This window comes from Colletes gigas, unplaced genomic scaffold, assembly GCF_013123115.1.
Source record: "Colletes gigas isolate AHSC1104 unplaced genomic scaffold, ASM1312311v1 Colletes_gigas_Sc00010, whole genome shotgun sequence".
Classification (NCBI taxonomy): Eukaryota; Metazoa; Arthropoda; class Insecta; order Hymenoptera; family Colletidae; genus Colletes; species Colletes gigas.
In genome coordinates, this window is record NW_025106639.1 from 5,964,623 (window position 1) to 5,977,568 (window position 12,946).

General features: G+C 43.2%; 1 protein-coding gene across 2 annotated transcripts in view; it reads left to right on the forward strand.

The window, feature by feature from the left end:
* The window catches only part of LOC122397988 (trehalase-like), a 40,607-nt gene that overhangs the window by 9,347 nt on the left and 18,314 nt on the right, over positions 1–12,946 (forward strand). The gene's annotated exons all lie outside the window — the stretch shown is intronic.

Consider the following 12,946-nt stretch of genomic DNA (forward strand, 5'->3'; position numbering starts at 1 on the left):
GCCAATTCCTCCTCTCTCTTCCATCTGGTTCAAACAGCGGACTAGGTGAAGGTACGGTTATATTTTTTTTTCTTTCCTTTTCACACGCGCGCGTAAAAAACGTTCGTGTTCGACCTTTCTTCGAAACGTTCGCGATGCCATTCGCGGACACGTGTTTCGACTAATCGCCAACCGCAAATACAGATTGGCGGTTCACCGTACAAAAACTAGCTGTTTCTAGACAATCTTACGTAACGTTCTCCGTTGATTTTTGTTTGTTGAATGTAACTTATCGTCGATCGAGGCTCGTCGTCGAACTTAATTTCGAGCGTAGATAAGCAACGATAGGGGAAAAGAATTCGATCGTTTCGCACGTGGTTGCATTATCATCGGTCGAATCACTGAAAATGTATATATATCTACCTGTTTTCATGTAGAAACGAAACCCAAGGTGGGTGTTACATACGCATTTATACGGAGAATCTCTCAATGGAATATTTCAGAAACACTATTCTCAGGGTTAGATTTAATAACAGCGTATTGCTGAATCTCGACCTTTACACTACAGATAAAACATTTGCCCGTCGCTTTCTCTCTCTCATTATTTTTGTTTCCGTTCCCATTGTATTTTCTTTCCGTTCGTGTATCTGGAACAAAGACGATTTATTGTTATTTCGTCGATGTATTCCATCGTTATTCCGTCTCTATTTTGAAAGAACTTCGAGATTCCCGCGGAAAGAAGGCAGAAATCGATACCGTGCCCGACCTGGAATCGATCGACCATACGTGCATATATCGATTTGAATGAGATTTCACGTTGTCTTAAGTAACGTTGGGTACATTTAGTATGGCAATGTCACAATTGAGAGGCTGCCAGAAATGATTTCAAAGTGAGTTAGAGGGTCGAACGAACGGTATTAATAGATTTGCTTAGCTGTTGTAAACCGTATTCTTCAGCAAACATTTATGGCTCCCTCGTGGATTATCAAATAACGATATCCAAATGATTTTTATTCAGTTAACAGAAACGTTCAGGATTTAAATTACAAAATGTTAGCGTTTGTTTCCTGTGTGTGATAAACTTTATATCGAATTTGTTAATGTATTTCGTGTAAAAAATTGTACAAACGCATCACCGTACGTAATGTCAGCAACGCTCTAGTATCTACTCTAGTCCTTCAGAGAAAGCGGATATGTACGTAGAACGTGCCTCCGGAGCACTTGTCCTCCGATTGGTGGAATTTGTAGGCGTTGGTTCTAAGCCGGCTTGCGACTGGTTCTACAGATCATCAACCAAGGGGCTCGGTCGACAGCGGTTCTCATTCGTTCTTGATCGCGTGATTCGAATGCCAGAGAGTTTACAATGATCTACGATCTTCTTATCGTTCGGTGTGCTCGAATCAAGGAACGAAACGCAATATTATCTGTGACGCTATGGAAAGTATTATTCTTGGTAAAAAAAGATAGATAAAATTCGAGAATTTTACCCGAATTATTACGTTCTTCGATAGATTTTAACCGATCCATCGGACCGTGGCGGATTACGATATCTCGTTTTCGGCGTAGCGGCGATCGATGTTCGATTATCGATACAAGGTGGAAGTTCGAAAGGTCACGCATCGCGTCGTCGACTAATTATCGCTTTTACCGTTTCCCCACGTGTTTTGACGGCGAGTACTATTTGCTCGTGTCGAAACTCCGATCGTCTAGTAACGAACGAGTTATTTTAACATTCGTGACGCAATAAGACGCGTTACGAGACTTTGTACAGTCGCGAGCGACGAGACCGTGTCTACTCGTGACGTTCGCAGTTTCGTTGGTAACCGATTCCGGTTCGAGGAATCGCAAAAAGGAGGAGGATTTGACGTTTTTTCGAGCAGAAAATAATTGATGATATAATGTGTACTCTGCACGCACGATGGACACCCCGAACGATCGAACTGCGTTGAATCTCGCTGATTCATCCCGACCGTGTGTAACTGTTTGGAATTAGTGAGCGGAATGTCGTACGATCGGAGAGTAAGAAATGACGAAATATTTACGGCGTGGTTGTAAATTGTTCGGATTTAATTGCCGTCGAATCGATGAAACTGGTCGAGATGTCGAGGTCCACGTACCAACACGTGACGAATGGAAGCGCGTGCAGCGAGTCACGCGGATATTCGCTCGGCCACGAAGATAGGAACCTCGACCGCTAGCAAACGAGATATTTCCCAAAAACTTGGCAGCCCCCGACTTCATTTTGTCCCGTCACTGGCCTAGATTTCGTTTCACGCACGCATCTTCTGATCGTTATCTAATCGTAACACTATCTTCTCTAATTTTTCCTTCCCTTTTTTTTTTTTAAATAAAATAAATTTTAAACGAGACGTTTCTTCTATTTGATTTTGCATCGTTGACGACAGAAAATTTAGATCTTGTATTTTTTGTGGCATCAAAGAAATAAAAGGAAAATTATGGAACTGTAGAGGCGAACTGATGTGGCATTCGGTTTTAAATTAAACAGAATTTTCAGCGGTCAAAGCGTGTAACTGTTTGAATATTTATAATTATTTTAAACGTTCTGGAAAGTCTAATAAAATTACGTTATCTTCTTTATAGGGGTTACGACACGGTGACGACCTGAAAAGTGAGATAGCATTTGGAAATTTTTTTTGAAGTCGTATGTAATTTTATCGTGTGTTTATCTATTACCCAAAAGTACATAAATTAAAGTACAGGCCTGCTAAATTCTATTAAAAAATGTTGGTGTCCGTAAAAGTTACGACCAGTCACGTGGAATCTGCTCGAACAAAAAAAAAACAGAAACGAGTGTAACAACCAAATCGTCCGAGATCGAAAACCAAGTCGATTTCGTACAAAAACTGTCTTGCTCTTTAGTCCGTCACGCTGTCGTAATTTTGTAATCGAAAGAAAGCATTTACATGAAAAACGTTTGAGTCAACGTCAATTGCTCGCCACACGTGATCACGAGCGATTTAAATAAACTCAGCTTCTCTGCATACATTTGCATAGATCCTTTTTTCACTGCTTCGTCGTGCGTAGGACCAGCGATACATCCTATATCAAATAAATTATCCACCTTGGTCTGTAATAAAAAATATTGTTTGAATACAAAAAGCTGTTCCACCACTTGTCTATATAAAATAATTCGTTTTATTTCCGTACTGATAAAAAGTGCTCCCTGAATAACACAGCCAGGGGTAGGATCGATATTTCAAATTCAATTTACAACGTATGTCGCTACCTCTCTGCCCACGTGTAATTTTTAGTACAGTGATTGTACCGATACGCAGAGACTCTTTAGCCTCTTCGAGCTATTGGGTGTTTTCTCTTTTTATAAAAAAAAAAAAGAAAAAACTTTAAGACGGAGGAGGTTAATCGTCTGTCGTCGACACGTGTCTCCGTTGCGAAACGTCATCAGGCTCTCATGCAGCGGGCACGACCATTGAAATCGCGGATAACGACGTTAAAGAGGATCGCGCGATACGGGTCCCGTCGATTTTCGCGAGGGGCTCGATCGCCCGGCGACACACGATTGGCGGACGGAGCCGCGCGACGTCAGCGCCCGCAATGAAATAATTGAGCTTGCGCAATTGCGGTTTATAGTTTTGTTCCTTTCGCGGGGAATCGGCCCCCGGTATCAGAGTCATCGCGATTAAAGTTTATCGGCGAACGAGTCGTAATTACGAGAAAAATTTTCCGCCGTCGGTCCTCTCGTGCTGGGATCTCGTGATCCCCCTCCCCCCTGCCGTATCACAGTTAATCGCTTCGATACTCGAACCCCGAGGAAATTTTGAAACGTCGTCTTTGCGCGAAACGATATAAATATTGCCACGGTATTTACGGCGAATCGCGTTAATATCCGTAGATCGCGACACTCCGCGCGTTATCGCTTCCTGTATAATCTTAATACGGATTTGATGAATTGATCCTCTTTTAATGAATCAAGGGGATCGAGTAGAATGATGTAATCTATGCAGACACAGCTTCATAGCTCCATTCATTGTGATCCTTAAGACACTTATACCGAATGGTAGAAACATTAAATAAATTCACGTACACTGAATGATAATTAAAATTTTAGTACAGCGATACAGTATTTGGGTCACCATTTACTTTACGCGTCTGCCTGTCGAATATTTCAAATACGGATGGTCTTTCACGATCAGTCGCGAATCAATTTTGTCGACAAAACATTTTAAAAAGATCGTTCGTGTCGTTGCGACGACCTTCGTGCGACGCGTTAAACAAAACGGAGCCGTCGAATTAATCGATCTAGATTTATGCGCATCGATAACAGAGTCGCGCGTCTCGTCTTTTCGACGAGACTGCCAGTGACGCACGATGAAAGCTGTTGCATCATGTTTTGCGCGGTGTTGATTTTGACGCGGCGTCTCCTATTGATTCTATCGAGCTCGAAATCCATTACGTACCTGGAATCGAGGCCTCGACGTACGTGCCGGGATGCACGCAACATCGTGACCGTCTCATCCGGTGACGCCTCCGTGGACTTCGAGAAGACGGTCAGAAACAGTTAGTATTATTAGCTCGTTCGAATGGGACGGGTATCCGTAAATTAAGGCGCCTCAAATTAAATAATCCGGTATTTGCCGTTTTATTATCGACAGTCGGTGTCTACGTTAACGACGATCGCTCAAACAGTGACCGTTCTTACCCACTGGGCAGTTCCTCGTGCTGCTTACCATCTTCGTATCTCACTCCGCCCAAAGATGGCATTGCTAATTTGCATATGTGTGCGAATGCGCGCGCAAATTCGTATATAGATAGAAACGTGAAATTATAGCTACGTAGCCAATAGAAATAAATTTTAATTGTCAATAACGTCATAAATTTGGGTGTGTTATTTTATGGGTTCGTTCTTAGGAAAAATAGAATGCCAAAGTGGGGAGCACCCGCTTTGTAGCCGTCCCTTATAATCCCGTGACTCTAGAAACCAGGCACCGAGTCGAATCCTGTTTTCATCGACGCGATGGATTAGGTAAGAGGTGGTTCCTCGCGATCCGTGGAAGGACAATTATCGAACCGGATCGTCTACAGAGACTGACGTTCCTCGTAATGAGCAAGAGATTGCGTAACCACGGCAAATAGATTTTCAAAAAATCCAATTCCCAAAAGCGTCTTTTTCTTAATTGCTCGTATTTCCCCGTTGTCTGAACTTGATTTACTGCACGTCGTTTCGCGAGAAATCAATCAGAGAGGCTGTGAGTACCCAGCTTATAATTCGTCGTTCGTTGTCTCGTTTCGATGGGCTATGACAGCTTGTTTTCCGGTTTTCCTCGTATCGCGAGGAAAAAGAAACGACGCCGTTCTGGTCGGTTGAATAAGAAACAGTCTACCGTTTTCCCCCCTCCGTGTCTTTCAATTGTCTTCCATCGGGTTCCCATGCAGTTGCCACAGGTGCGCAGGTGGGACGCGTCCGTTCCTTTATAAAACGCGCGTTCCGGAATTATCTAATAACGACTCATTACGCGACTGGCGAATTAATGTGTTCTACGAGTATTTTCGTGTTCGACAATTACCGAGGCTCATTATCGCGCGTCGCGGCCTTCTAAACAGCTATAAAGAATGCCCCTGGACCATCGATACAATAAAGAAAAAAAAACCAATGTCAACCGGCTGTAAGAACGATCGAACAGAAACCTAAATTCGGTAACGATAGAAGTGTTGCATACGTTTACCGAAAAATTGTGTTCACATGATTTTGGACCGTGAAAAATGTATCAGACAGTTACAAGGATAATTGGTGCACGTGTCTAGCGATTAAACAATCGCAATTTGTCCAATGTTTGGGCTTAATACGCGTCGAATGCACCGCGACGAGGAGTAAACAACGATCAAGGAAGAAGTTGAGACGAAGAAGACACGTCCGGGCGAGATTCGTGCCGCGGGACTGGAATTGATATGGTCGACGTCAGAAACTATTCAGCATATGCTCTCTGAATACACCACGATCCCTTTGCACCGACCTATTTCCGACTAAAAATAGCCAATAGAATGATTGTGGCCGAAGCAACTCGTCCATTCGGTACGGGGAGCGTGGCGATTAAACGCGAAGGTGCCTTGCGCGCAATTGCCGCCAACGAACCTTGCCTCTTCTGTTCTTCCTTTCAATTCCTTTGCCTTGCTTTATTCCGCTCGGCGCTCGTCTTCCGTTTCGAAACCACCGATCTCCTACCGGCCGCCCCCGAACCGTTCATTCACCGAGAAACAACACGATCGTTCGCGAATCCTCGCATATTTCATTCCCAAGTTCATTTCGTACGATTTTTCAATAATAAAACCACCCTTAGGCGTTCGAACGAGCGTTTACGAGCTGACGCGACAGAGAGACGGTTCGAGCCCGACTATCTGCAACTCGTGCGCTGCAGATAACCGAGCTATTCCAAACTTTCGAACACCGACCGGAGGTAGCGGCATTGTTCTTCCGGTTTTTTGTTTAAATAACTATTTTATCGAAGCAATCCTCGTCTCTGTCACGAAGCACACGCACGGGCATTGCAATCGGGAGACGACGAAGAGGCGTAGCTTCGATAGAACGCAGAGCGCGTGCGATCGACCGAGTGATTTCTCGCTCGGACGGTCTCGATATTCCATTGTTTCGCGCGTTCTTCTCGCAAAGTGGAATTTCAACGCGCGAACGCGTGTCGATACGCGGACGTTAATTCGTTGCTTGCGGCGTGCGCATTGTTTTCCGAGGTCGGGCAAACGGTACGCGATAACAGCGAAAAGTTCACGGCGAATAAAAATTCCTGGAACAATATTTCTCTAAGAGTTAATTTATTAAAACAACGTTCCTCGAGCAAAGAAGCACCGAACAGGCAAAGAATTACCGATTCGATCTAACGCAGTGAATAGGCAGAATCTGGAAAGCGCTCGAAATGCAAATCGATCACGAAGCGAACGAAATGCACTTGTAAATCGCATTATTTACCTGATACTCGTAACCGCGGTCATCGCTGTTACGTGATCCAGCGCGACGAATACAATTCCAACGCGAAGATTGAGCTATCGAATATGCAAACGTAAAGTATAAAATGTCTCGTAAAGTATTGGGTTTTGAACGTTCGCGGCTTGGCAAACAAGACAATTATTTCGTTGGAAGACAGCCCCGTGGGCATTCGTGTGAAACAGTACAAGGAACAGTATTTGATTCGACTATACTTTTGTTGGCGTTAAACGCCCCGGGCGTCATCGTAATCGTTAATCTCCGTGTGCCATATAGATGATCGGTCTAGTCACGCGTGTTTTCGTTCCTTTTGTCCGTTAATAACAAGGATCAGAAACCGAAAGCGACACGATCGACGTTAAACATTTTTGTCCGCAGTCGGCGGGACCTTGAGGCGAACATGTTTTCGTATCTGTAGCTTCAATGAACCGTGACATGCGCGTCCTACTTTTCGCTAGACGAAAATCGCGCGCGAGAACAGCTCGCCGACGAAGTCAAAGTCAGTCGAAGACATACAGCCGGATACGTTGCACGTGTCTCGCAATTCGTCCGCAAACTATCCATGTATTTAGTGCGTTTCGTTCGTTCCCTTCCCTGTAACACTCGAAGTAGAATCTTCCGTTCGAATCGTATTGGGTCAGACGCCATAGCCAGACAAATTACTAGCATCTGTACTCTCCTCGATCTTGCATTGTTCTTTCCTTTTCTTCGCAATTCTTGCAAGAAAAAAAACATCTTTTTACCAGTACGGATTCAAGGTGCGAATAACGGTTCAATCTTTCATACTAAAACGACTTAGTCTTGTTATAATCCTGCATGGAGTGAAAAGAAACATTGGGTCCCTCAGGTATCGAACTACCTCGATCATCGAACATTTCTCAATTTGAAATTAACTTTTGGCCACCCATTCGATGGAAATACTGGTTTTCCACTGTTTGCAAAGGGTTAAGAACCACTGTGCTGAACGGTGGTTCGCGGAAACTCGCGTTTCGAAGGGTCCTTCTCGCGATTCGCAGTGTCGACGAATCTGCACGCGGGCGTGTATGGAATAGGGACCAACGGAGAGGTTCAGCGGCCCGTAGCTGGCCAATCAGGACGCGCGAAGTCGGAGGCTCGGCTCGCGCGTTCTTCGCGCACGGCTAATCGCGCTCATAAAGCGGCCGCGTGTCTACGCAGTCAACTTAGTCGCAGGTCGTACCTCTGGTCGTGCACACGTGCATCGTGCACACGGAAAACCTTGTCGACAAAATTTTGTTTCCCCTATCGTTCTCGACCGATCCACCAGCCAAAATCCCGCCTGGCGCCCATCCGTTTCGTGCCCCCCTTTCTCCTCCCTTTCCCTCCCTTCCGTACCCGAGAAGCCTGTGGAGGACGGCGCCTACCGATCGGTAGAGTCGATCGAGGGATCATCGTGCATCCGACGCAATCAGACGCACCTTGGATCTACGAAACGCTTCGATATCGGGTACATCGTAATTGCGCACCGTTTGGTGCAACCGTTTGGTCTTTTCGCGCTCTTGAGAGGCGCCGGAAGTGGTTTCCGGGGGGATCAGAAGCGCCAGGACTCCCGGCGCCAGACTCCCAGGTGGGAAAGAGGGTCGACTCGTAAGTACTGAACCACCAGATCATCGTCAAGAAGGATTTCATCTGATCGTCGTGCTTTTCTAATGAACGGACAGGTGTGCGTCGCGGTCAGTTTCAGGGATCCTCCGCTAGGGACTCGTTTGCTATTTCATTTCGACGTTTGAAATGTATTTTTGCAAATATTGTGTAATCGATATACGTAATTACGTTTGGTAATATCGTCTTGACGCTTCTTTTGAAAATGGATGACAAGAGGGTGTACTTCCCAGCAATTAGGCATTGTTACGAGTAACAAAAACAAATTTCCTCGTATAAGATATCTTTTGTAATATGCGACGTAAGACGTAAGCTTGCACAAAGGTGATATAAGTCGAGTGGACGATGACTCGACGTCCAAAAGGGGAAAACCACGGGTACGTGAGAGCGACTGTCAGAGTGTTAACAAAGTAAATTACGGGATACGCGATACGGGATAATGGGTCAGTGTTACGACACTCGAACGATCAGCTGGACGGGAGTTGCGTCAGGGTATCTTGTACCACGGCCTCCTTTCTTCAGAATCGGGAACCCCCGCCATGTTCGAGCTGCCTCTGTCGCGAACGATCGGTCCGAAAATGGGGAATCTTTTAAAATCCTGCAATTCTTCTCTCTTCCTTGCATCTTGTAATCTCCATAAACTGTATAGTGAAAATAATAATTGAAGAGTCGATCCTGCTAAGAGATACTTCCTACGTATAAGTTAGCGTCTTTTAGGAATTAATAGTCCCGAATCTGGAGCTACCTGTCCACTCTTGGTGGCACCAAACGCAAAAACAGTACTCGTAAACCATTTAACACGAGAGATATTACCGTAAACGCGATAAGGAACGGTTTGCTATTGTCGATGGCTTCTGAGAACGAGAAGAGCATCGAGGAGAAAGATTTCTCGAGCGGTGAGCACGCCGAGAAAAGTGAATAGGAGCACGTGTCGCCCGCGTGGCTCGCGTACGTGAATCGGTGTCGTTTAACGACAGAAATAGACAGCACAATTTAATGTTGCTTCTCGATGGAGCCGAGGTACGATCGCGACCCGACTCCCGACGACGCGATAACGGTGTCGTTTTATTTCAGGTACGAGACGCCCAGCGTTTTAAAAACGATCTCGTAAGATCACAGCCTCGATTTTCCCAAATTACTGAAAACTCGCTGGAAGATATATTTATCCGTCTTTCTTTTCGTTGCACGTTTGAATTTGACGAAAGAAAACAAAAATTAGCTCCCGTTGTCCACGTTTTGGGGATCTTGGATCCCCCAAAAATATGCTTTGCGTTTAAAATTCTGAGTAACAGTCGAAAGTAAAAGGCATCCGAAAGTTTGGTCTAATGAGTTTTATAGCCTGACGCGGTCGTGTTAAATAATTTTAAGTACGTTGCCATATGGTTACGGTGGAAACGAAAGGTTATCGTTGTTTCGATCGCCTCGATTTTGTTTCCCACTTTCTCAAGTTTTTTTCCACCGTAGATTAGCCTATTTGTGCTCGATGTTTTTACGCAAAACATAACTGGTTCGCACCTGTTTCGATTTGTACATCGTTCGCGTCCAAGTATTCTCTGTTATGACAGGTAACGAGTATTGCTGTTAGTGTAATAAAAACTTGTTATTAACCGGATAAATTCCACTGGCGCGATAATTCATCGAAGACAAATTAAACGCATAATAATAAATAGTATTTTTTTCTTGTCGCTTTGATGCTTCTTGAAATACTTCCAGGCTCGAAGTAGGTCAATCTCTATTTCGTCGGATTACTTTGCTCGCCAGACCTCGAAATTGCAATTAATTCGCGATCGACACAGGGTGCAACACGTCTCTGACGAATCGTTTCTCGCAGCGAACACGGCGATTCGCTAGGAATTTACGTTCATGGCTCTTGGAAACTCACCTGATCGCCCTAATGCACTCGGGGAATTGTAATCGACTCGTTATAGATATTATCGATACATTGACGTCAGAAATTGTTTTTCTTGTATCAATCCTTTGAATGGAATCGTCACTATCGGTTCGAGACTTATTGAAACGTTCGACGATCGATATGGATCAGCAGCCATTCAACGTTCTAACAAAGAATGTTTCGTCAACGGTGTTGCTCTAATATCTAAATAAAGCACACGCTGTGTCGTCTTATCGATTGATAATTCGAGCAAAGGGAAAGAGACAGAATTTTAGTTATTCTTATACTTTGATAGTAGATCAGCTACATCGTTATTGTGTCAAGGTCTCGACGATACTCGATCTTAATTGTATCGATACCAGAGAAAACGTCGACAACTACATATCAGTTACTATTTACTGTAGACTTTGAGATTGGGAAATTAAAATGCACGTCCAAACTTTTTAACTCGTTCACTGCACCATTTAGAAAAATGTCTACGGACAATGTTATTGTGTTTCCTCGTACAGACACGAAATAGAAAATCATCATTGTCACGCATATGGGACGTTGGTCTCTCGTGAGAACCGACGCGTCACACGTGTGACGTGTGCAAGTGAACGTGTTAATTATGTCAACAATGCTGCGTCACCGCTAGACACGTGACAAAGTGCACCTGACCATGAATTTTTTAAGAGTGCAATTTAGGTTCTTGGTCTTTTATATTAAACCGAATTCTCACAGTGAATCTACATTTATTTGCTTCTTTGAAGAATGGGAGATTCTAGAGGCTAAAATAACACAAAAATCAAGGATACTAATTCGTTGATTGAGGCTTCGTTAAAAAGTTATAGAGACATTTCCGGTCACACAGTATATTTTCGGTAAAGAATTTTTTTCTCGAAAATGGGTAGGATTTCGGGGGTATGTCCGTTCACCGAAAATTATTGAAATTGGCCCCCGCAACCAAAAATAATTTTTCCAGAACGATTTGAAATTTTTTAATTTTGTCGAAAAATTTCACACCTACGGGAATTTTTTTCTCGATAATGGTTAGGATTTCTGGGGTATGTCTATTCACCGAAAATTATTGTAATTGACCCCCGCAACCAAAAATAATTTTTCCAGAATGATTTGAAATTTTTTAATTTTGTCGAAAAATTTCACACCTACGCGAATTTTTTTCTCGTAAATGATTAGGATTTCGGGGGTATGTCTGTTCACCAAAAATTATTGTAATTGACCCCCCTAACTAGGAATAATTTTTTCAATATGATTTGAAATTTTTTAATAACTTTTTAACAAAGCCTCAATCAACAAATTGATATTCTTGATTTTCATCTTATTTTAACCTCTAGAATCTTCCATTAAAATTTTTTCCAGCGGTGGCCGAACACCCCACTACGCTCTCGCGAATCGGTGAACGTTTATTTTCTTCCGTCTCGCGACGGTTCGCGATCGCGAACGTGCGTTCATTCGCGTCTCGTTGCGGGTTTATTATTTTTAAACGACCATTGCGTCAAAACCTCAGCCTCCCATTGAGTGCCATGAATAGAACATCTTTTTCGGTGCGTCCCATTTCGTCCAGCTCTCGGTACCATCTTTGCGTCTCGTCTCGTCTCGTCACGATAGCATCCCGACAGCCAGTCGAGTTCGAATCGACGCACTATCTATCAAAGTTGGGCAAATTTCAATCGCGATTAACATTTATCCAACTCCGTTATCTACTAGAGCTTTATTGTAGCATTTACTAGAATCCAAGCCTTCGTGATCCGATCTTATCGATGCAACGATAAGCTTTTCCCTCCTCGGATTTAGAACTATAATAACTTATTTAACGGGCGGGCAACCTTCGATGCAATGAAAAATGTCCTCAAATATGGTGTTTGAACAGTTTGTAACATCCAGAACAAAGTAAACGACATTTCAAAATTGATTAGTCTAGATCCCCCGTCAAGTATGTAAAATTATGCAACTGTCCCGTCGAAAAATTGTATATTTCTTGTTAAAGAGAAGATCATTTATAAAGTCGCTTACTAACAGCAATTCGGTTGTTTCTATACAAACATAGAAATATTATGTTATTGTCGATTGCATGAGAATGCTTTGTTCAGAAAGTAATCGTATTAATACGTCTTTAAAAACAACTGAACTAACATCTCGTTCTATTTCGAGAAATTTGCAATTGATTAAACTAAATTTGCAGAGTGCATTACAGTGTTGGCAGGTGGTAGATAATACTGGCTGATTACTGCCTCAGAGGGAAACTGTTGGGAAATAATCAGCCACTGTTACATATTTACCAACAAACACAGCGATGTGTTTGCGATAGTCGATACACTTTCCGCTAATTGCGTGACAAAAGTGGCAACTACGTTGAAAAATAAGTGTCAGTTGCAAGACCTACTATATTTAAAATCATTTTATGTATAACAAAATATTCTTACGTTAATCGTTTATGTACTTCGTGTAAATCGATAAAAATCGAAAATTTGAAGTATTGGTCA